Source organism: Rhinolophus hipposideros (genome assembly GCF_964194185.1).
Source record: "Rhinolophus hipposideros genome assembly, chromosome: 18".
NCBI lineage: Eukaryota > Metazoa > Chordata > Mammalia > Chiroptera > Rhinolophidae > Rhinolophus > Rhinolophus hipposideros.
The window spans coordinates 33,217,179-33,243,787 of NC_138064.1; the positions used below are offsets into that span (position 1 = coordinate 33,217,179).

Below are 26,609 nucleotides of genomic sequence, written 5' to 3' on the forward strand. Positions count from 1 at the left end.
TCTTGTCTATAAAGCATTTAATCCCACTGTACACAACTCACTCCTTTTAACGAAAACTGAAATGTAAGGCTGTGTAAGATTTGCTTTTAAACTGTACAGTGTCGTTTTTTGTATAGTTAACACAGTACTGCATGTGTTTTTAGATAGCCCTGTCCTGGTGGTGTTTTCAATAGCCACTAACCTTGCCTGGTATGGTGTGGGGGTTGTCAATTGGCATGGAAATTTAAAGCAGGTTCTTGTCGGTGCACAGCACAAATTAGTTGTATGTGGGGATAATAGTTTTTCATCGTCAGTGTCTCTGATGCAGCTTAAACAAAATAATTGTTCTGTTAACTGAATACCACTCTGTAATGCAAAAAAGAAAAAAAATTGAAGCTGCTTGTTGACATTCTGAATGCTTCTAAGTAAATACAATTTTTTACTAAAAAAGTAAAATAACAAAGGAAGAAATTAAAAGCTAAAGTATTTTAAGCTGTTATGGTTTTCAAAAGTGAAAGTTTACATATCATTTTATTTTTTAATGTAAAAGTATCAGGTTGGTGCAAAAGTAATTGCGATTTTTGCAATTATTTTTAACCTTTTAAACTACAACTACTTTTACACCAACCTAATATTTATTGACCGCTGTTCACCCATACTTACAATAAACGATATATAACATTATGATTCCTACAAAGTTACTATTTTTACAGGTTTCTGCTAAACCAATAACCCAAATATTGAAAAGATCGAGCCTACATGTAAGGAATGAGTTGGGAGTAAAGAAAAACCATACAGATCAATAGTTTAAATTATATTTAATAAATAGTTTGTTCACCCATTTATTCCAGCAGGTTCCTAAATTGCCAACATCTCTAACCATCTGATTAGGTTTTCATGAACAAACTCATAGACATTGACCTTTTAGTCAATATAGCACAGGGATTTCAACTTCTTGTAAAGGAAAGTTTCACAAGAAAGAACCTTCAAATGTCCGTTTAACTAAGTCTTGCTTGGTTAATTAAAACATACCAGGATTTGTCTAGTTTTCTCATCTGGGAAGGTTTGTTGGTAGATATAAATTTTTCCTGTCAGAGGTTTTGCAAATAAACTTGTATTTATATGACTGTAGATATAGTTGTGGATTCTGATATGGCTACTTTTAAATTGTCCAATTTAAATTGTCCAATTCATTACAGAATTATCTATTCAGTTTGAAATATTAAGACTTCAGAAGAATTTTTCAATTTAACTTGAACTATTTCTTAGGTTGCTCAAAATGATAATATTTCAGAAACTTGGGATTATCCATGGTTGTGGAATGGCATTTTTGTTTTGTTGAATATTAAGAAAAGAAGGGAATGAAAGAGGGAGGGAGGGATGGAGGGAGGAAGGAAGAGAGGAAGGAAAGAAAACCATTTACGTATGTATTTCATGTATACATACATAAAAAAACCAAATAAACAAAAACCCCCAAAATGGTCATTAGGCATATATGAGTTAAATACAAATTTTGATTGAATGATGACTATGAGATTTTCCCCTACATGTAAGAAAGCTATTCTCTAATACAGAGGAAATTATATACCATGATATCAAATATGTTTTTCTCATGAGGAAAGCAACTAAGAAAGCTTTGTTATTGTTGAAAATAACCAGTGCTATAGATGAAAAAAATAAAAATACCCAGATCCCCCAATACTACTTTAAAACAAATATATCAAAGTTGATTTTCATTAGAATATAGTTATTTCTTCACACTAATAAATCAAAAAACCAAGGCCTAGATATTATATGTATTTAATCTGCTCTATGTCTATATATCTCTAGCAATGGAAAGAATTATTGAACTTTATTTTCTGGACGAGAATGCCAAGTTAGTCTGTCTTCACAAAAAAGCAACTACAGTTTGAAAACGCTTTATGTCTACCTTTTGCCAGCACCAAGTGTATCTCTCGAGTTTGAATCTTTCCGTTCCATGAGAAACATTAATTCTCCACTGCTGTCTGTGGCACCAATTATTCCTTCAGGATCAAGACCTCTGGCAAAGCCTCTTGGTTTGTCAACAGAATCTCTTTTCTTCTTTGATGTGCTATTATCAGATTGACTGTCAGATAAAGATTTTCATTTGGTACTATTTTTTTCTTTACCAGCTCTTTCAGAATTAAGAAATATTTCAATAAATTCTGGACAATCTAAATTTTCTTCAGATTCCCAAAATTGTCAGCACCTATATTACCTTCCACTTCAGGAAATATTCCACATTCCCATTTACTAGCATCAGTCCTGTGCTTTTTCTACCACAAGTTCTTCAGGTTCTGTCTCTTCAACTTTTTTTACTCTTTCCATTCTGTTTCTTTCCCATTTTTTGCAACGTAGGATGTGGAGAAAATGTAACACTGTGCACCTGATGGGAATGTAAATTGGTGCAGCCACTGTTTTCCAACAGTATGGAGGGTTTTTTAAAAATTTAAAATAGAATTACCATATATTTCAGAAATTCCACTTCTAGGTATTTATCTGAAGAAAATTAAAACACTAACTCGAAAATATACAAGTATATGCACCCTCATGTTTACTGCAACGTTACTTACAATAGCCAAGATGTGGAAACAACCTAAGTGTGTGTGTATATATATATATATATACATATATATATATATTTGATATATGTATATATATTTGATACACATGTATATATATATATATATATATGTGTATATATATGCATTAGAATATTATTCAGCCATAAAAAAGAAGGAAGTCTTGCCATTTGCCACAACATGGATGGCATTATGCTTGAGGGCATTATGCTAAGTGAAATGAATCAGACAGAGAAAGACAAATACCATATGATAACTGTTGTATGTGGAATGTGGGAAAAAAACAAACTCATAGAAACAAAGAATAGGTTACTGGTGGTTACCAGAGGTGGAGGAGTAGGATAAATAAAATTTTTCTAAAAATTAAAAAAAAAATGGTCAGAGGACCTAAACAGACACTTCTCCCAAGAATACAAATAAATGGCCAACCAATATATGAAAAAATGCTCAGCTTCACTAGCTATTAGGGAAATGCAAATCAAAACCACAATGAGATACCACCTCACACCTGTTAGAATGGCTATTATCAACAAGACAAGTAATAACAAGTATTGGAGAGGCTGTGGAGAAACAGAAACCCTCATACACTGCTGGTGGAATGTAAATTGGTGCCACTATGGAAAACAGTATGGAGGTTCCTCAAAAAATTAAGAATAGAAATACCAGACGACCCAGCAATCCGTCTTCTGGGTATCTACCAAAAAAATCTGAAAACATTTATCTGTAAAGATATATGTACCCCTATATTCATTGCAGCATTATTCACAGTGGCTAAGACATGGAAATAACTGAACTGTTTTTCGATAGATGATTGGATAAAAAAGATGTACGTTATACAATAGAATACTACTCAGCCATGAGAAAAGATGAAATACTGCCATTTGCAACAACACTGATGGATCTTGAGATTATCATGCTAAGTGAAATAAGTCAGACAGAAAAAGTTGCGAACCATATGATTTCACTTACAACAGTTTAGTGGTTACCAGAGGGTAAGGAGGTTGAGAGGTGGTGGTAGAAGAGCATACAGAGAGGGTCAAATATATAATGATGGAAGGAGAACTGACTGGGTGGTGAACACAGTGCAGTATATAAATGATGTATTATAGAATTGTACACTTGAAACCTATATAATCTTACTAACAGATGTCACCCCAATAAATTTAATAAAATATAAATAAATAAAATAAAAGAGCATTTATTGGGTGTTTGCTTGTGAAAGCAATGAAAGCTCAACTATAGAAAAGCCTCAAAAGCATAAGAAGGAAAATATAAATCATATGTCATTCCACCTCACAGAAACAACAATGTTAACATTTTGAGGTATTTCCTTTCAGTTATAAGAGACAAGAGAGAGTTACTATAATTGGGATCATATTAAATTATATGTGCATATTTTTGTATCCTATTTTTTATTTAACACAGTATCATATTAATGAATCTATATAAAACAGAACAGCACTTATCCCTGAATATTATGAGCATGTTTCAATGATATTAAATGCTCTTCAATAATTTTTAAGAGTGTTCAAAAAATTTACCCTTAGAAACAGATTAAATCATTCTTCAATTTTTTGAACATGTGTAATTTTTTTCATAACAGCTTTATTAAAGTACAGTAAACTACATATATTTAAAGTGTACAACTTGCTAAGTTGTGACCTATGAATGTAGCTGTGAAACCATCATTACAATAAAAATAATCACCCAAAAGAGTTTTCTTGTGCTCTTTTTGTAATCCCTCCCTCCTGCCTGCCCCCATCGCCACCCCCATCTACAGGCAACTCTGATCTGTTTTCTGTCACTATAGATTAGTTTGGATTTTCTGGACTATTTTATAAATGAAATAATACACTATGTACTCTCTTTCGTCTAACTTATTTCGCTAATCATAATTATTTTGAGACTCATTTATGTTGTTGTGCAATCAATAGTTATTTTCTTTTATTGCCTTTTCTTCCATTGTACAGATATACTTTAATTTATTTATCCATTCACTTTTTGATGAGTGTTTTTGTTGTTTTCATTTTCTGATTATTACAAATAAAACTGATATGAAGATTGTGTGTATCTTTGTATAGCCATATTTTCTTTTTGTCTTCAGTAGTCTATATAAAGACTTCTACATAAATATTATAGCATCTGAGGATGGAATGTTGTGGGGACAGAGCCAGGAGTGCAGTTTCCAGGCGCTCTCCCTCACGTGGAAAGGTGCTTACTCGGGTAGTAAATGGCCATCAACTGTGATTGGATGGCCATCAGCTGTGGCTAGTTGGCTATTAGCCAACTAGTGAGCCATTGGCCACTAATATGCCTGTCGTGGCTACACTAGCAGCAAATGGGGGCTAGCAAGGGCGGAGTGTGGATTGCGGATAGCAGAGAGGTGGATGCCGCCAGCGAGAATATAGTGGTATGACTCCCCTATCTATGTCTCCGTGGGTGTTCCTTTTTGGCCTCACCATGTCCTGCCTTCTTATGTGGGCAGGGGGAGCAGAAACCCCACCTGACACCCTGCTGACAAATGTCTTGATCATAGGATGTGTATATATTTTTTTAAGAAACTGAAACTGTTTTCCAAAGTGGTTGAACCATTGTCATTCCCACCAGCAGTTCATAAGAGTTCTAATTGCCCCACATCCTTGCCATCACCTGGTATGTTCAGTCTTTTTAATTTTAGATATTTTAATAGGTATATGGTGGTATCTCATTGTGGTTTTATTTTGCATGTTCCTGATGACTGATCATTTTCAGCATCTTTTTATGTCCTTACTCAATCTGTTTGGATAGATTTCTCAAATTCTCAGTCAGGTTTAACCTAAAGTGATGATTTTCGGTCACAGAAGAGTATTTTAAAATGTAAATTCTTAGAAAATTCTTTCTTTAATGATACACTTCTGCCATTTCTCATTCCTATTCAAAACACTCAAGATGGCAGTAAAAATAATGGATTAATCTTATTAATAGATGATTAACATATGATGATGATGATGATTTAAAAGTCTTACCTAAACATCAGTGGATGACTCCAAAACAAATATATTTTAAAGAGGAACACTGTCATTTTACATACCCACCACCTCTCTAAAAGACCAACGATCCCAAGGTTATAACAATTATGATATTACTTTATGGCTTTCCTCAGAAATCTCCCCACTTCTTCAAGATCAGTCCTGCTTAGCAATTCTGATACGGGCCTTTGATCACTTCTGGCTCATTTCCCCAAACCCATTTCTCCCTCAAATCTCTTCTTCCACCCTATTTCAACCCCAACACATTCTCCCCTCTCTCAGCAGACAATTTGCTTTTTTTTAATATATCATCAAGAAAAAAATCTATTAGGTGTGATTTGTACTGCCTTCTTTCCTTCAATTTACAAACATATCTCTTCACCCATGCTTTATCCTTCTGCCTTGTATAAGAGAAAAACATCTAAGGCCAGCATGCTTCATAGACTCTGGATCTTTCTCCTCCAAATCTGTAGGCATCAAGTATCTAGTATTCATCTGTTTCCTGTATCTTCATTTACTCCTTTCCTTCTGCATCAAAACCTGTTTAAGAGTCTTACAGCTTAAGATCAAAAGTCTCACTTCATTTTGTGTTCTTCAGATAAAGCTTTCCTTTCATTCTTTCAGAGCCAAGCTCCCAGAAAACACAGGTTACTCCACTTCCTCTTCCTCATCTCCCATTCATGCCTTAACCACTGCAGTTGGTCCAGTTAAACCTGTGCTCTACTTTTGATGAGGACATCAAATGTCTCGTTGTCAAAGCCAATAGACACTCCTTAGCCCTGACATCACATATATTTTAGCTTCTTGAGTAACTCTTTATTTGGTTTCTGTTCCACATTTGTCCACAATGTTGTTCCACAGGTCTCTTAAAATTGTTAAAGTGGTTTCTGTTGCTATACCTGAACTCTGAATGATCTAGCCTCCTTTTACACTTTATACTCCAAGAGGATTAAGCAAACTCCTTCCACATGCCATGGTGTCTTACATTTCTCAATCTTTGTTCATGGTGTTACTTCTACCTGGAAATCCTTTTCTTATTTGCCTTGGTTACTTTAGTGAGATGGAAAACTTAGCACACAATAAAGGACCTGCCAAGGAACTATGGTGTTTCCATAACATTTCTCCTAAATTTTTCTCCTATTCCTAACTTACTAATGACAAACTATATCACCTCAAATCACCAGTTTGTTGTATGTTCAAAAAACCTTGGCTGATTTCCGGTAACTACCGTCTATTACTATCTCTTCTTTTAAAAAAAGTTTTAAAATTCCTTTCCTATTTGTCTATCTCAAATTACTAGAAGCAACCCCAAAATAAAACTCCCTGAGAAATACCCACTCTTTTTTACCCAGAAATCTATTTTCTATAGTACTCATAGAAACTTTCCATAGTACAAAGAGGAACAGAAGTGATGAGAGGCTCTTTTGGAAAGTACAAAATCAATTCCTTTGTCCAATTTCCTGTGGCCGTGAACTTGAAGGTTTTATTCCTGTGAAGAGCTGGATCTCTCAAGATCATGACATGGCCTCTGTTGTATGTGGAATCAAAAATAGATTTTTCATTTAGTAGTAGAAAATTAGTGCTAGAAGGAATATTAGCAACCCCTCCCTTCCTTTATGGATGTGGAAACAGAGACAGAAAAAAGAAATGAATACCTAGAATTAGTTGTGTCCCCTAATGCCAATTATACTATCATTTTCACCATTTTTCAATGCCTTTTTAAATCAACATTTACAACACTGATTAATGGTCTGCAAGATCCTTTTTTTTAATTAAAGTTTATTGGGTTGACAGTTGTTAGTAAAGTTACATAGATTTCAGGTGTACAATTCTGTAATACATCATCTATATATCACATTGTGTTCACCACCCAGAGTCAGTTCTCTGTCCATCACCATATATTTGATCCCTTTTATCCTCTTCTACCACCCCTCCCCACTTACCATCTGGTAACCACTAAACTATTATCTATGTCAATGAGTTTTTGTTTCTTCGTTTGTTTGTCTTTTCCTTTGTTGTTTTCAGTTTTATATACAACATATCAGTGAAATCATGTTTCTTGACTTTTTCTGTCTGACTTATTTTGTTCAGCATAATAATCTCAAGATTCATCCATGTTGTCACAAATGGAACTATTTCATCTTTTCTTATAGCAGAATAGTATTCCATGTGTATATATACCACATCTTCTTTATCTAATTATCTATCGGAGGACACTTTGGTTGTTTCCAGGTCTTGACCACCGTAAATAAAGCTGCAATGAGCATCGGAGCACATATATCTTTACGGATAAATGTTTTCAGATCTTTGGGGTAGATAACCAGGAGAGGGATTGCTGGGTCATATGGTAATTCTATGCTTAATTTTTTGAGGAACCTCCACACTGCCTTCCATAACGGCTGCACCAGTCTGCATTCCCACCAACAGTGTATGAGGGTTCCTTTTTCTCCACAGCCTCTCCAACACTTGTTACTATTTGGTTTTTGATGATAGCCATTCTAACTGGTGTGAGGCGATACCTCATTTTGGTTTTTATTTGCATTTCTCTGATGATTTGTATGTCCTCTTTGAAGACATGTCTATTCAGGTCCTCTGCCCATTTTTCAATTGAATTGTTTGGGTTTTTTGTTGTTGTTGAATTGTATGAGTTCCTTATATATTTTGGATATGAGCCCTTTATCATAGGCATTGTTTGCAAAAATCTTCTCCCATTCAGTTGGTTGCCTCTATTTTGTTGATGGTTTCTTTCGCTGTGCAGAAGCTTTTTAGCTTGATGTAGTCCCATTCATTTATTTTAGCTTTTACTTGCCTTGCCTTTGGGGTCAAATTCATAAAATGCTCTTTGAACCCAAGGTCCATAAATTTAGTACCTATGCTTTCTTATGTGCATTTTATTGTTTCAGGTCTTATGTTTAGGTCTTTGATCTGTTTTGAATTAATTTTGGCACATGGTGACAGATAGCAGTCTAGTTTCATTCTTTTGCACATGGCTCTCCAATTCTCCCAGCACCATTTGTGGAAGAGGCTGTCTTTTCTCCACTGTATGTTTTTGGCTTCTTTGTCAAAAATTATCTGTCCATATTTATGTGGGTTCCATTTGTTAATTTGTTAATTTCGGAGCGACTGGCAAATGGAGAATTTTACACATGCAAGCAAAGCCAAAAAACAACATATTCCAAAACCTGGAAACCAAATTAATCTTTTCAAATAATCACTCATTTATCCTAGGCTAGGAGGGAACAGGCCCTGGAGAATTAGTACATGGTACAGGACAATTCAATTCAATCTTTTCTTATATTGCTCCTGAGCCTGAAAGGGCAGACTTTCTAGTTACTGCCTAGATTCAAAGCTATCCTTCCTATGTACTAAAACATAAATCTATGACTTCTCTCATTTCAAGTACATTTTGGGCTTTCCACAAGGATTTCCAAGTATGTATTATTTCTCAACTGGGTTAACATAGCCATCAGTATGTGAGGCCTCTTACTTAACTAAGTGGAAAGGAAATCTATTTCAACCAGATCTATTTTATTACCATTCCCACTGCTTTATTTTGGAGCTTTCTGACTACTGAGATATCAAGACAAGATCTGTAATCATTTGTGAACCTCCACAAATTAAGAAACTGGTGAAGGACTGAGAACAATAACTTGACACTGTCCAGATACTCACATACAGTCTCATACATATCAATGCCTCAGAGGTCCAGGCAAAATTGCCATCCCAATGCTGATTGGTAGATCACCATCAAACTCCAAGTCAGATACCAGTTTTTACAAATCTAACCACTGTTGCTCAACTGGGTGTCCATGGAAACTGAAAAATTGGTTTGTTGCCTAGAGAAGTGGAAAGAAAACCAAGTCATTTGGTTTCTATGTGGTTTCTATGAAGTTAAAAAATTTTTTTGGCAAATCATAAAAACAAGGATGGCTAAAGCTACATGATTCCCTTGGTCAATTCTTGATCTTATCAAGAAATATTCTCTATGTATATTACTCAAAATATGAAAATAGTCTAAATGAAGGAGTACGAGATTCTGAGGATATTTGATTCTTGGTTAGATTTAAAAGAGTGACCAACATATGCAACAAAATCTAATAGGTTAAAAAGTCCTTGGATTCATTACATATGGAAAATATTTCTCATCCACAAATTCAACAGAGTTCCAAGTATGAAAGAAAAGGCCAGTATTTAATAAGGGCGGAGGAGACTGAAACACCTATTCATTAATCCTATGGAAATATTTGTCACTCATATGTGGTTTAGAGGATTGGGTAAAAATAGCATTTTCCTAAGAATTTATTCATGTGGGCATGAACCTTTATCTATCTGAGCAACTAAATATGACATAACAGTAGGCAAGAGACTTTTACAATGAACTCCCTGATAGACAGGGATGCAGAAGTGACAGCTTGGCACATGTTGACATGATTTCACAGCATCTGTTGGCCTGCCATCAGATAGAAAACAACTCTTGGCAGATTCCCCTCTCTCAATGAATGCACAAAATTAGCCTGTCCAAGAAAGGTGGTATACATGAGTTACAACCAAGAGTTGGCCTGACCTCAGCTGTTCAGTATTTAGGATAATTAATGCTGCTTTTTAGCTTGTCTTAGAATACTTAGAAGAAATACCGATTAAAAATTCAACTTCAGACAGGAAAAATTGAAATTGGTTTTATCCATGAGTCACAAGCCAAAATGCCTATAGAGGCCAAGTAGGGAATGAAAAAATCAATGTATGGAACTGAGTAGAAGCAAAACAATAGCACTAGTGTGATGATAAATGCCATTGACACACAGGCTCAAGGTTGTGGAATAACAGGGAATAATGACAACTGTAGCAAAGTGTGGAACACACTTCTTCTTGAAAGGGAACAATCACTGCTCCAGTCTAGCCATTTGATGTCATGTCTTCAGATATTTCAGGCTAGGTTTGGTTTGCCCACAACTTGCTGGAGTCTTCACAATGATCTATTTATTTAAGGAAAGAATAGTAAAAGAGATGTAGACACAACCGACTATTACAAATTCATAAATCATTAAAATTGCTGTGTAATTTTGTACAAATCAAATCTGTATGAAAAATGTAGTGTGCACGTTCTCTCTCTCTCTCTCTCTCTCTCTCTCTCTCTCTCTCTCTCTCTCTCTCTCTCTCTATCTCTATCTCTCTCTGTCTCCCTGTACAATGTCTAGAGATGAAAAAAAGCTGATTTAGTCACCACACAAAAACTAAAGCATGGGCTGAGTCTAGTAGTGGCGGAGGAATATGTTTTCCTGCTTCACTTTCTTCCTTCATGATCCTAGACCATCTCCTATATGTGTTTGGCTTTGTGTTTGGGGTTTAAATCATCAAAAGATTACAGTGAAGGAGCACATAGGGTGATTGCTCGTTCTTCTCTGCCTATGGAAGAGTTGTTTCATTATAAGCCATACCACACCAGTCATATTATTTTCCAATCCAAAATCTTTCTTGGTTTCCCAGTATCCTACAAATCAGTCAACTCCTCAGTTCAGGTCCCGGTGAGGTTCCCACATGTGTTCCACTGCCACACCCTCAGCTTTCACCTGACAGTCCTTCTCACAATCCCTTGTAGCCCACTGCCATATTGTCCTATCTCTGAATAATGCTTCTTCTGTGTTCCTCTCCATCAAACACCTCATTATCCCTTAAGATCCACTTACAATCCTGCCTTCTGTATGAATCCCTCCAAGACCAAATCAGTATGGGGTGATTTCTCCCTTCTCCAAATTTCACATGAAATCATATTAACAATGATGATCATCAAAGCCAATACATGCCAGGATCTGTGCTAAATGCTTTATCTCATTTATTCCTAGTCCCTGATTCTCTAAAACATATATTATTAGCCCCCATTTTACAGGTGAGGATTCTGGGAGCCAGAGAGATGAAAAGGAAAGTAGATCTCTTTCTAATAGAAAATAACAAAGAGGGATCTCATTGGACAACTTGGATTATTTGCTCATCCCTGAACCAATGACTGTCTCCAGGCCTTGAATTACATACTGATGTTACAGGATTTGGATGAGCCAAACCTCAAATCATATTGACGGATGTCAGAAAGGAGGGGAGTTTCCCAAAGGAAAGCTGGGGTTACCTAATGTAAGAAAAAATGCTGGAAAAGCAAAAACAAAATATCCACTCTCCTTCTCATGTGGAGAACTGTTAACTCTCTGGCTTCTGCTGCAAGATTACCGCAGCCCCCAGCTTTCCTTCCTTAAGTAAAGCGAGACTTGTAGTCAAGATGATGCAAGAAGTCCACACTTTAATATACCCTCTCTGCTCCAACCACATAAAAAGGGATATAAAACAGAAAATTTTAAAAAGAAAACTGGTACAAAAATAAAACATCTTTATAGACCAAAAACAACAAAAGAAACATAAAGCTCTGAACAGAGCTGTAGCTGGTGGACATATGACAGTTTCAATATTTGAAATTAAGAGCAAGTTGGACTCTCTCCCTGACTTCCAACTCCATTCTCAATCCTTTATATTATCAGTTCCTCTGCCCATGTGACCTGTAACCTGTGAAAGAAAACTGGAAAAACTACTACTGACCAACAACTAGGGCTATGCATCTAATAAGGTGAAAGTCTACAGACCAAATACAGCTTCTTGATAAAGTCTCCTGCTGGTTCACAAACTGGCTCTGCAATATTCCCAATATTAAGGTGAGTCCTCAAAATGCCATTATAACATTGGTTCTGGATAAAGGTATATGGTAAGCCAGCTGAAGCCACCTCCAAAATGTTGGAGAGGGAGATGTGAGCACAGTGTAGGGAGGGTCTTAATAAGATACCTCCAACCGAAAATGAGCCTAACACTGAAATTCCAAAATGAGGAAATATAACACTAAGAAAGGCTAAAGAATGAGAACATGAATTTTCTGCAGGTGAAAACAACTTATGAAATAGTCTGATGAAGCATTTAAGTTTAGAATGTTCAAATAAAACTCCAAGGAATGATTTCCATTTAAAAAAAAAAACAGCAAGAAATGATGAAACAAAAAAAAGGCAAACAAAATTAGTACTGAGCAGAGTTTAAAAGAGAATTAGAACCACAATGAGATTTTCCTTCACACCCACTAGGATGACAAAAATAAAAAAGTCAGATAATAACAAGTGTTGGCAAGGACATGGAGAAATTGGAGCCTTCTGTACAGCTGGTGGTAATGTAATATGGTGAAACACTTTGGAAAATGGTATGGCATGTCCTCAAATAAATAAACATAGGGCTACTATTTGACCCAGTTATTCCACTCCTAGGTATATACCTAAGAGAAATGAAAACATATGTACATACAGAAACTTGTACGTGAATGTTTATAGCAGTATTACTCATAATAGCCAACTCAAATGTCCGTCAACTGATGAACAGATAAACTGTGCAACATCCAAACAATAGAATATGACTCAATCATAAAAGGAAATGAAGTACTGATACAAGTCATGGATAAACCTTGAAAACTTTATACTAAATGAAAAAAAGCGAATCACAAAAGACCACATGTTATATGATTCTGTTCATATTAAAGTCTACAGTAGAAAAATCTATAGAGACAGAAAGTAAATTAGTGTTTCATTAGGGTTGGGGTGAGAGGCGGAGGAAGATGAAGGAATGGGGTATGATATCTAAAGGGCACAGGATTTCTTTTTGAGGTAACTAAAATGTCCTAAAATTGATTATGGTGGTGATTACACATACCTGTGTCAACCCCTGTAAAGTTGTCTTAGAAACTTTTCATTTGGAATTTTCACTTCAATGAAAAATTTAAAAGTATAATATAAACATTTGCTGAGATTGTCTAGATGAATTTCCTATAACCACCACCAGATAATATTAGTGCTCATGCCTATTCGTGTTTATAATCTCATGCTCACCACATGAAAAGCCAAAAGACCTCTAGGCAAGTAGCACAAATTAGAGGTTCAGAGTCATTTAAGTAGAGAAAATGGTGGGGAAACCCAGCCATCATACAGTGCATGGTATTAAAGGGAAACCAGATTCAAAGAACCCACCCACAGCAGTCAGGAATATATTAAACTTGGGAGTATATACTGTGGGTCACGGTTTGTACATACCATCTTTTATTAGCAGTAAAATTAATAGCAAACACACAGTGAAGGATTTGTTATAAAACAACTTTTTAAAATGTTTTAGTAGTGTTTTGGGGTTGCAATATTCAAATGATTGGTTCAGTGTTAAAAACAAGATCATTATTGATTAAGTGGAAAACTAATGATAATTGATAATGATAATGATTCAAACTATGGTTCCTAGTGCTCAAAAATCAAAAGAATCAAGTTAATGTAAGTATTTCTTTCCTATATTGAACCCAGAGTTCAAATAAGATCATCCATCACATCAAGCATATAATTGTTCATTTGAATTACACTGTTTTGCAATTTTATTTGTATTAGATTCCTAAATTTCTCTTAGTTCTGTTATTTTAATGAGAGCTGTATTATGAGTTTAAATCTAGTTTCATCACTGTCCACATTATAAAAGTATGATACTAAAAATAATTGACCTCTACATTAGAAGTCCATGTGCATTATTTTCCTCTAAAAAGGTTCTGTGCATTTCTTTGTTGTGAGGATTCAGTGAGACAGTTTGTAAAGTGCTTAGGCAAGAAATGAAGATTTTAAACTTGGGCAAATAAATGAATGATCAAAATGCTTGTGGTCCGAAACCACAATGGTGCTACACTTCAGAGAAGAAAGAACATCAGTAGCCTCAGTTAAGTAGAATGTTTGAGACTGATGTGTTTTGAATAACCAGAAATTTATTTTTAAGTTTCAAGTCCTCTTGGAAATATTTGAAAAATGTATTGGCATGCTTTTCTCACTAAACGATCAGATAATTTCATCTTTATTTTATGACCTAGAAACTGCCAGTGCCTCAGTTTCATCTTTCAAAACTAAATTCTTCCTGTAGATCCATCATTGTAGAAGTTATGCAAATAAGAAATTACTCTTTTGAAAAAAATAGAGAGTATAAGGATTTTTCATGCAATTCTCCTCTTTTTTCAGCTAGGGAATGCATAACACGAGGTGTCCCCTGTTGGAGTCCAGTTCATTGAAGTTTTATTGTGCAGATATTGCTACTTTGATGTGGGATTGATAGGCCTACCTGGGGGCAGAGGAGGGCGGGGAAAGGAAAGGAGGTGAATCATTTGTCCCTATGTGCAAAGCAGCCAGGAAAATTTATATTCGATTTTAGACACGTTCATTGAATGACTGCTATGGACAAGAAACTGAGGGAGGGATGAGGAAAGACACACAGAGGTGAGGGAGATACTATCAACCAACTTTTTGAAAATTTATAGCCAAAGGAGAAATTGAAACTCTGTCATCCTTTTGCTTCAGTGAACCTCAACACGCAGTTGCAGTGATCAGCCTCTGAAGCTGAGAGAACATTTGAATGCTGGGGATTCCAACATCATCCATGGGGGTGCTGACAACTCTGTTTACTAGAAAGTAACCCTGTAAACCCATCTCATCAATGGATTGATATTACGTCAGGGCCAGTTCCTGAGGGAGGGCCGCAGACTCTAGGCAAAGGCCTGCCCTTCACACAGTTCTGGAAAATGAGAATAAAAAGATGTTTTGCAGATTTATCAGCTTTGCAGTTAAAAACAAATCAGGAAGGACAGCAAACACAGGATGAGAAAGTCAGGATCCAACAAGCTGAAACATTGGGCTGAATTTAACAAGATGATTACAAAGGGGAAAAAGTAAGTTCCTGCACTCTGTCCCATAAAAAAACACTGTGTACAAATACAGGATGGGAGAGGCATGCAAGAGTGTGTGTGTGTGTGTGTGTGTGTGTGTGTGTGTGTGTGTGTGTGTGTGTGTGTGACTTGAACTGGCTTGAAGTAACAACCATACAGACAGACATATAAATTATTAATAAACAAAACTTTATTGTCATTATTAATCAAGTAAATTAAAATTAAAACAGTAATCCCTCAATATACCAAACTGATAAAGATAGGAAGAATGGTAATTCTCATGCCGACGAGGATGGGAAGAAATAGGCATTCTTTTATAGTTCACGTCCACGTGTGACTGGGTAAGTTCTTCTGCCACAATTTGGTGATGTGTATTGGAAATCATAAACCATGCAGCCCTTTTATCCAAATCATTACATTTCTGGGAATTTTTTTTAAATTAAATAATCAGATATGCACATAAGTATTTAACTACTTGAGTGTTAACCACAGCATTTTTTTTCTAGCTGTATTGAAATTATATGGAAGTTTAAGGTGCATAATATGATATTTGATACATGTATATTGACAAATGATTAGAACAGTAAGGTTAGTTAACACATTGTTCACCTTGCACAATTACTATTTTTTTCTTTTTTATGGTTATAATATTTAAGATCTACTCATTAAGAACTTTCAAGTACGTAATACAGTATTGTTAACTATAGTCACCATGTTGCACATTAGATTCCCCAGAACTTATTCATCTTGTAACTGGAAGTTTGTACCCTTTGACCAATATCTCCTTACTTTCCCGATTCCCAGCCCTGGGCAGCCACCATTCTGTAGTCAGCCCCCCAGTATCTACGTGGGATTGGTTCTAGGACCCCACTCCCTACCCCTACGCCCTCACCCCTGCAGATACTAAAATCGTGGATACTGGAATCCACAAATGTTCAAGACCTTTATATAAAATGGTGTAGCATTTGCATATAACCTATATTTGTATATAGGCTATAGCAGGGTTTTAAAAAGTCTATTGTTTTAAAAGTTTTACACCTACAAATCACTTCACATAAATTCAGCCTAGTGCTTGGCACATGGTAAATTCAAGCTTTGTTCTTTAAAACTTTCTGGGATTTTTTTTTTAAATATTTAAATCCGAGGTTGGTTGAATCTGCAGATGTGAAGCCTGAGGACAGGGTGGGCGAATTGTACTCTCTATTTGTATACTTTTGTGAATAATGCTACAATGAACATGGGAGTGCCAGTATCTCTTCAAGATCCTGATTTCATTTCCTTTGGATAAATACCCAAAAGTGGAATAGCTGGATCGTATGTTAGTTCTATTTGTAATTTTTTGAGGAGACTTCGTACCACTTTCCATAATGGCTATACCAATTTACATTCCCACCAGCAGTGCACAAGTATTCCCTTTTCTCCTCATCCGCATCCACACTTACTCTTGCTTTTGGATAATAGACATCTAAGAGATGAGAGGTGGTTGTGGCTTTATTTTACATTAGCTTGATGATTAGTGATGTTGAGCATCTTTTCACGTATACCTGTTGGCCATTTGTATATCTTCTTTGGAGAAATATTTATTCATATCTTTCAATGAAGTTGTTTTGCTGTTGTTGATGTTGAGTTGTAGGAGTCTCTATCTATATATTTTGGATATCAGCCCCTTATCAGATAGATGGTTTGCAAATATTTTCTCCCGTTCTGTAGGCTGCCTGTTCATTTTGATTATTTCCCTTGCTGTGCAGAAGCTTTTTGTTTGATGTAGTCCCACGTGTTTATTTTTGCTTTTGTTGCTTGTGCTTTTGGTGTCATATCTAATCAATTGTTGCCTGGACCAATGTCAAGGAGCTTTCCCTGCGTTTTCTTGTAGGAGTTTTACAGTTTCGGGTCTTACATTTAAGTCTTTAGTCCATTTCAAGTTAATGTTTGTGAGTGGTGTAAGGCAGGGGTCCAATTTCATTCTTTTGCATGTAACTATCAAGTCTTCGCAACACATACTGAAGAGACGGTCATCACAGCATTGTTAATAATGGCAACACACACACGCACACACACGCACACACATGTATGTATATGCACACAAAACGTCCCAAATTGGATTTATGAGTTATGTTTTATATATATGCAGCAATTTAATATGATTTTGTAAAAATAAATTTATTGAAACTGGTGAAGTGCAAGTAAGATCTACACAGTCTACTTAATTGTGTTATATTGATGGCAATTTCCTGGTTATGATAATGTACTATCGTTAGATAAGGTGATATTAACATTGGGGAAAGCTAACTGAAGGGTACAGAGGACCACTCTAATATTTTTGTATCTTCTGTGAATCTATAATAATTTCAAAATAAAAAGTCGAAAAATAAATGTATTAAAATAGAGAGTTGTTTACAGATATCATTGACTGAAAAAAGGTGGTAAGTCAGAAGACATAATTCTGCTTTTTATTAAACATACATGTAATTCATGTAATTATTATGATGATAATAGGGTCCCATTTTCTGAAATCTTGTTTTGTTCTTTATAAACAGCATGTCATTTAAATCTCACAACTAATAAGGTACATGTTATTATTTCCATTTTATCAGTGAGACATGGGATTAGGAAAAATTATATGAATTTCATATGTTACACAGCTAGCCATTATTTCAAAATCCTTGCTCTTGGCTATGTCCCAAAAAATTCATTACGTAGCATGATTTTTCTAATAGTCTAGAAAGGTGCATACCAAATTTTAACCACAGTTCTGTCTGTACAGTAGGTATTGGTAACATTATTGTTCTCTTTCTGCTTATTGAAGCTATCTCATTTGTGTAATTAAAAATAATATTTATTGTAAAATACTTCAGTGTTTTAGCTGAAAGCAAGACCAATATGAGTCCAAAGGATGAAACAACTGTCAAAATACCTAAGTCTGGCTACACTGACAGAAGAATAGTATTTAAAGTAAAGAGGCCGTCATAATATTCACTGCAAAGATCAGATGTGATCTGGAATATAGAGCTACTTCCATCTGGGGAGCCATATTTTGGAAGGGACATTGACCTAGAGCCTGATGGGTATTTAGAGAAAAGCAATCAGAATGGTGGGAGAAACCAAAGTCAATTCATAATATAAATGGTGGAGAGACCTGGGGACATCTAGGTTGGAGAGAAACAGACTTAGAGGGAACATAATAGTAGTCTTAAAATTTTTAAAGGATTATAACTTAAAATAATAATCATAAGTAACTACTATCTATTGAATGCTCATATGTGCTACGAGCACGCAGTATCTCAGTCCTCATCACCACCCTAGAAGGCAGATATTAATATTATTCTTCCTTTACAGGTGAGGAAACTAAAGCTCAGAGAGGTCAGATAACATGCCCCAAGTCACACATGCAGTAATGATAGGGCGGGCATTCAAAACCAGAATGTATCTCATGTCCCAACAAAGGACAGGGGACTGGACGTGTTTGGATGGCTCCTAATGAGCAAAATTTGGACCACAAAAGATACCATCCCTATACTCAGAATATTTACCTCAGAAAAATTAAATTGTCCAACTATGGAATAAGTTGCATGGAAGATAATGAATGCCCCTCTATATATTCAATGTGTTGGGTCAACGACACTCAGCAGCAATGTCAGAGGGATCTCAAATTTCAATATGCATCAGAATCACCTGTGAGAGCTTTATAAAACATAGATTCCTGTGCTCCACCCCCATAAATTCTGATTCAGATATCCTAGGGTGGTGAGATCTATGAATTTGTAATTCTGTCAGGCTCCCAGATGATACCAATGCTTCTGGTCCAGGACCACATGTTGAAATTTTTTCAAACCCTAAAATTCTATTACTTTTTAAAAAATCAAACTCTATGGATTAGACAAGTTTTGTGTCCCTCACAACTTCTCTCATGAAATGGCAGCCATCATGCCCCTAAGCCAGCAATTATTATATAATAAAGGCTAAGACAAAGAATATAAATGAATAGCCAGCTGAAGAGATAGATAGGGTAAGGTCTGGAAGTATCCTGAGAGCAGGGGCTTCTGTCCCCATGGGGTTGGGATGTGTCACCCTTCTAGCACGTGGATGTGTTCACCGACCCAGCAGCTCTCTGAACCCCACACACAGTTCATGGGTTTTTATGAAGACTTCCTCAGATAGGCATGATTGGTTATTTACTGAATCTCTATCCTCTCTCTGCTCCCCAGAGGACGGGGGAGCTAGGCTGCAAATTAGAAGTCTTATTTGTTTGTTTGTTTCCTATTCAAGTTACCAGTCAATAGAGTGTCCTACATGATTTTAAAGTAGCCTTTTATTGCTAGGTTTTTTGGTGTGTTTTTTTAATTTGCAGAATTTGCTAATACATTAGACACACATTTTTTTTTTTAGAAATCCATGTATATTTCTGATAAAGAATGAATAAAAGCAAACCTCATTAAATTATGAGACAAGAGACTGATAAATCTTAGCATGTTCTGATTATCTGAGAGGAAATGTACTTTTCTAGTATGATTCACTTTTCAGCTGTCTAGCTCAATTTGGAGTTGGAAGGGGAAATGCTATTGTTTGCCAAGAAATAGGGACAATGACCATATGTTACAAACTGTGTTTTCTTATTTTCAACAATGGCAAACTGAGCATTAAATAATATTCATTTTCAAAACTTCCAACCTCTACTCACGTTTACCTTCAGGACAGCTTTCTGTCTACTTTCTGCTGAGGTAAAAATTGACAGTTGTCTTTAAAGTAGGAAAAAACAATCCAAAATCAAATATTAAGGAGAAAAAAGAGCTCCCTGTAAACTGCACCGTTGGCCCTCTGCTTCTCGAAGAGCAGCTGATACAATGCCCACAGCTGCTTCTTTACACTCCGCCAACCCGAACAGCCAGCATACCCATATAAGAACCGCAAGTGGCTTTTAAGGTGATAAGATAGAGTTTAGCTGCTGTATTTTATGGCATAATTTAGCCGGTGTTTCTTTATAGAGTGCCACTGGCTGGCCAACTTTAAACAGTTATAAACATTTGATTGCAGAGTAATTTAATTTAATGATTTGTTTAATCTTCAAATCACAAGAGGCTGTTTTCAAAACACTTTGTTGCCATGTTGATCCTCTTTTAACCTACAGGATTAATAATTGATGTTGAAATGCAATTGGGAAAAAAACTGACAATGAACTTCTTTCTAAATGAAACGGCACCTAAACAGAATATCAGATTTATGAAATGTTTCCCCCATATAACAGATACCTTTAAGTGACCAAACCCTTAAAATCACAAGCATTTTGGGTTGAGATCTTTCCAAAATGTCACATATGCTTTCTTACTATCTTAGAGTAATGGAGCAAAATAACATCCTTTAATTAATCAAATAATCCTTATGAATAAGTATGATTCTATTGTAAAATCAAATGGTATTCTAGAGGGTACGGTTGAGATTTGGTCGACTTTTTGCCTCTAAAATGCCTTCAGAAACTTACACTATGTTAGTCCTTTCGTTGACTTTTTATAGTATTACACTTTTCCTTTTCACTTAAATGTACCGACCACTGTTAATTTTTCTTTCCATTTTAATTTGCTGTTAAATTTATTGTGTGCTAGAAATCTGGGTTACTAAATTTACTGGAAGTGTGTGCACATGAGTAAGGGAAGTCATTCTTTGTCTGTGGCTCTTAGTGTCTGTAGAGTTTGTGCCATAAGTTTTAGCCTCTCAAGGAGTTTAATTTTTAACTGTTTCTGCTTCTTATCTGTTGTCCTATAAATCAGGTTGCCAAAGTATAACATGGTCATGTAAGATAGTCACTGATGTTTGTTTTATCACCACTGCTGCTCTCACTAGGCAAACTCTTCGTATTCAAACCTACATCTTAGAATGTGACACCACAATAGCAAACTGAATATAGATGACTTTTCTTTTCAAAACCTAGCATTCCTCCATCTGCTTATTCTTCAGACATCACAGATGAAACCAGAATAAGAAAAGAAAACCTGACTACAGATAGGAGTTTTATAACTCAGCCCTTAATACATCATGAATGGAAGCAAGTCTCTACAAACAGAGTTTTTCTTCCCCCCTAATCTGAGAGATTAAGAAAAGAACAGAAATAGGAAAGCAAGGAAAAATATATCATATTACCCTCCTGAGATTCATGATTCTTTGAAACTCATTTCTGGTTATAGGCACATATTCTGTTTGTTGCTGTGAGAAATGGCTTGCATCAAGTATAAATTCTCAGTCCGGCCCTCAAAGGCAGCTGGGATATGGCTCTAGCTACCTTCGTCATCTCATCTTCCATTGCTCTCTCTATGCTAGACCAAATCCTCCCTGATTCCCACATCTTTCAATTTTCTGTCTTTGGAGCACTTATTAGGTGCCAATATGTGCTCCTGTGCGTTTAGGGAGATGAAAAAGCAAGGTGGGGGTTCCATGGTTGAATAAAATCTAGGAAATGCTGCACTAATCAGTATAAAACAAGATTTTTCACTGTAGTACTTCTCAGAGTCTTTTAAAATCCTAATGTTCATTTAAATCTCCAAAAGGGAAATCTAGTATAGAATGAGGATAACCATTCATCCCAGTTTGGCTGGGATAATCCCAGGTTACACCTGTTGTCCTGGCATAATTGATACTATCGCTTTCAAATTGCCTCCTGTTGTACAATATGGTTTCCCTATATATAGCATTTTCGAAATTAATTTGACCGCCACTCCCATTTCTCATAGTCCACCTAAGTATCCTTGTGGGGACAGAGCCAGGAGTGCAGTTTCCAGGCTCTCGGCCTCATGTGGAAAGGTGCTGGCTCAGGTAGTAGTAAATGGCCATCAACTGTGATTGGATGGCCATCAGCTGTGGCTAGTTGGCCATCAGCTGTAACCAGTGAGCCATTGGCCACTAATATAACTGCCGGGCTATGCTAGCAGAAAATGGGGGCTAGCAAGAAGATGGTGGCTGAGCTAGCAAGCGCGGATTGCAGTTAGGATGGCGGGTTGCAGACAGTGTGGATCCAGCCTCCAGCCAGAATATAGTGGTATGACTCCCCCATCTATGGCTCCGTGGGTGTTCCTTTTTGGCCTCATCATATCCTGCATTCTTATGTGGGGAGTGGGACCAGAGACCCCACATGACGCTCCGCGTGACAATCCTGTAGAACACAGTTTGGGAAACATGACCTTCACCCCCACTTTGCCGGCTGTCTACCTAGATCTCATATCCCATCTCAAATAGTCTCCACTCTGGTGAAGTCTTCCCTTATGACTGGTCCTCCACAGCTGAAGTATTTTCTCCCTCTGCTGAAAATCATAACACCATCTCTGTGTCTTTTCCTTTTAGCATTTTCTGCCCTATTTTTAGTTTGGGGACTCAAGCCTTCCTTCCTCTATCCAGATAGCATTTCACTTCATATTCCCCCAAATAGCTAAACTCAAAATGTATCTTCAAATGATTAAACCTACTTGCACCTCGCTCTCAGGACACACAGGTAGATCCTCAGTGCAGGCCAAGGCAGCTCCCACCACTGCCTTCTTGGAGACCTTGAATCTCCACCACTCCTTTCCTACCTCACCTGTAAGCACTTAGACATGCTCACAATTCTCCCATCTTAACAAAGTCTGTCCTCAGCTTTGTCCCTCCAGCGACTACCTTACCTTTCTCCTACCTTTCACAGTCCAAATTCTCAAGAGTTGAACAAATGGCTTCCTTAGTTTACCTCCTCCCTTTCACTTGCCAGTCCACTCCCATCTGGCTTCTGTCTTCCTCCTTCACAAAACTGCTCACATCTGAGTCACCAATCACTTTTTTCCTTCGTAAATCCAATTGACACTTCTTATTTGGGTTTGAAAATCTCAGAGTTTGCTTCTGTGATTTATACTCTCTTTAAAAGAGCCCAAAGTTGCTCCAAAACTTAAACACAGAATTACCATGTAACCCAGCAATTCCCCTTCTAGATATACACCCAAAGGAATTGAAAGCCAAAACTCACACAGATACTTGTACACAGATGTCCATGGCAACATTATTCATGACAGTCGGAAGGTAGAAACAATCCTAATCTCCATCAGCAAATGAGCAGATAATCAACATGCAGCATATACATATAATGGAATATTATTCAGCCTTAAAATGGAATGAAATTCTGATACACGCCACAACATGGATGAACCTGGAAGACATTAGGCTAAGTGAAATAAGCCAGACACAGAAGGACACATATGATTCCACTTATATGAGATATCTAGAATAAGCAGATTCATGGAGACAGTAGAATAAAGTTACGAGGACCTGGGAAATGGAGAAATGGGGACTTATTATTGTTTAATGGATTCCAAGAGTCTGTTTGGGATGATAAAAAGGTTCTGGAAGTGGATAGAGGTGATGGTTGTACAACATTGTGAATGTATTTAGTGCCACTGAATTGTATACTTAAAACATGGTTAAAATGATAAATTTCATGCTATGTGTATTTCACCACAGTAAAAAAAAAAAGGAAATGCCCGAAGTATTAAAGTCCTTTAAATTAAAACTTTCATAGTAAACAGAGGAAACCCAGTTTCATAACTCCCTTCTATTCAACAAGAATCTCATTCTAGGGGAAAACCTGAACTGGGGAATTCCCAACCAAGGTAGGCGTCCTGAGCAAGCATCTAGGAAAGAGCTTTCCACTGAAATGTACCTCTAGCCTTTCTGGTTACACAGCCACACCTTGTTGTTCCAGTACCAATCAATGTTTCTGTCATGTTAGAAGTCAAATTCTATTCTCCCCATAACTTAGGTTATGTAGACAAAGGGGTTTCATCACATTTAAAATCGGTCTTCAGGTAACATTGCTCCAAAAGTTTTCCCTTCAGCTTTCTTCAATCCTCTCCTACCCTTACCCAACATCTCACACTCTAAGAGGATAGTGATTTGTGTAAAAAAAAAAAAAAAAAAGGCAGGGGTTTGGGAGGAAGCAAGAAGAGAATCAGCCTCTCGTATTGTAAAGTATGTGTGATGTGAATGGTCATAGGTGGTTGGGAGCATGAAGTTATCAATACTCCAGTTTCCTGCCCATGGTGTATTTTGTACGTGTGCATTATGCCTTGTCAGTAATGAATGGCCTGCTCCCCATGCCCAGATTTTCTGTAATAGCAGGGAGCCAAGTAAATCCAAGTGATTTTTCTGACTCCTCAAAGGTAAACATGTTACTTGTTAGTTTTCGTTGATGATGTACTCATTGTCTGATATGAAAGTCCTTATCCCAAAGCCTCATAATTCTCAAACCCCATGTAAAGCATCTTGTGTCCTTAGAATTTGCTGTAAGTCTATTATAGGAGAAGACCCCTGGTATTTCAAAGTGCGAGTTTTTATTTGGTTTGGTAGCATTTGGGAGCCCCTTGTAAAATTCTCACTCAAAGGGTGAAAAATCCTGCCTGGGTGATCTTTACCATTGTGAATTTGGCAGATTTAAGGAAGGATAGATAAAAGCATTGAGGCTTTTCAATACACTAAGTTATTAAGGCCTGCACGTGGACTGTAGTAGTAGTGGAAAAGGAATGATTCCAAAAATATTAAATATTAAAAACATGAGAAAGGAGGGCACTTGGTATCTGAAACATTCATTTCTCTGAGCATTTATTTCTCAGCTTCTGTGAGCTACTGATCACATGGGAGAAATTTCCCTATTAGAATAAAGTTACAGGAAGCCTCCCTCTTACTTTTTTCCCCTTAAAAAAACTTTGCGACAAGAGCTCTTTACTTCCATGGAATTTCGAGGAGATCCCATGAAACTGTGCGTGAATTGTGCCTCCTCCAAGGACACTCCCTCATGCACACGATGCTGGCCGGATTTTGTAACTGCGTTTATGACTGATTTACGGAACTTTTACTTGGCAGGCCCTGCTGTTACTGTTAGCTGGTTACTATGGATCTTTCCACATGCCACTCTGGCATGTGCATTAAAAATAACCTCCCAAGACTGTACAGAATACATAGAACAACAGGAGTACAGTCATAGCTGCAGACTACAGGCTCTGCTTTGGTGCCTATGTATTCACATACGCTCCTATATGAAGCAAGGGCAGGAAAAAAATTCAAACACCTTTTAAAATGTCTGCTTGCAGTGTAATTTTTCTAAGCTTCCCCAAAGCATGAGTTCTCAGAGATCAACAACATCCCAAACAAGGGTAGACCAAAAGAAGTTTATAAAATACGAGTTGTAAGTATTTGTTAAGGGCACACAGATCCAAAGACAGACTGTCTGGGCTTGAATCCTGGCTCCAATACTTAACTAGCTCTGAGATCTTAGCAAATGGTACCATCAACACAGCTACCTCATATGCAAAACGGAGTGATAACAATATGAATCTCAAAGGGTCTTTCCAAAGATTAAGGGAGATATTTAGGTAAAAGTTCTTGGTTCAGTACTTATACATAGAAAGTACTCAATAAATAGATTAGTATCCTTTGAATGCCATTTTTTAGCATGCAGACTCACAGCATTTATCAACATGCAACTTATGTTACAAATGCCTGGCACTGAGTATGTGCTTAATAAGTATTTATTTACTGAAAGAGTGATGTACATGTTACTCATGTACATGTCTGTTACTCTTCTAGATTATAAACTTCTCAAGAGCAGAGCTATAGTTGACTCATCTTTGTATTCTCCGTAGCTCTATGGTGGTGTCGAATAAATATTTATTGAATTAATTGGAAAGAGAAAGGCTGTTACAATGTAAGAAGCAGCAGTTAATATGTAAGCTGGTAGCAAAAACAAACAAACAAACAAAAACAGGCTTTAAGTGCCAATAGAATCCAGTGCCAAGAATACACTAAAGTTCCCTGAAACTAAATGAATATATCAAGCTACATATGAATACAATATTTGTAATGCTGGGTCTGGTTCAGTGAATACAATATTTGTAATGCTGGGTCTGGTTCACTGAGTCTGGTTCTAGCTGGGTACTCCAGAGGGGAGAAAAGCTTTTATCTCTCTCCCACCCCTGGCCTCAGCCCATGAGCTGGGCTTGCCCGTGACTCAAGAGAAGAATTGCTCTCCCAAAGCCAGACACCACAGCCACCACAAGCAGAGCAGTTTCCTTGCACCACTTCAAGAGTCATTGGATTCGGTGGCAGCAGCATAAGCAGAGACTTGTGCTGAGGGACATGGGGCCAGGATACTGTCGACTCTGCCCCAGTTTCCATCACTAGTGTTTGAACCAGCATGAACAGAACAGTGCCCACACAGAGGGGAGAGAAGGCTGCCTCCTCCTGAGAGGAAAGCCACTGGGCCAT

The 26,609-nt window shown here is 36.8% G+C and overlaps 1 pseudogene across 1 annotated transcript; it reads right to left on the bottom strand.

Moving 5' to 3' along the window:
* Window positions 1-1,997: 1,997 nt before the first annotated feature.
* Window positions 1,998-26,609, bottom strand: LOC308510229 (annotated as a pseudogene). Its single transcript has 3 exons — window positions 26,346-26,609; window positions 2,219-2,386; window positions 1,998-2,165 (listed from the first exon to the last, which is right to left on the bottom strand). The product of its transcript is annotated as an uncharacterized misc_RNA (transcript).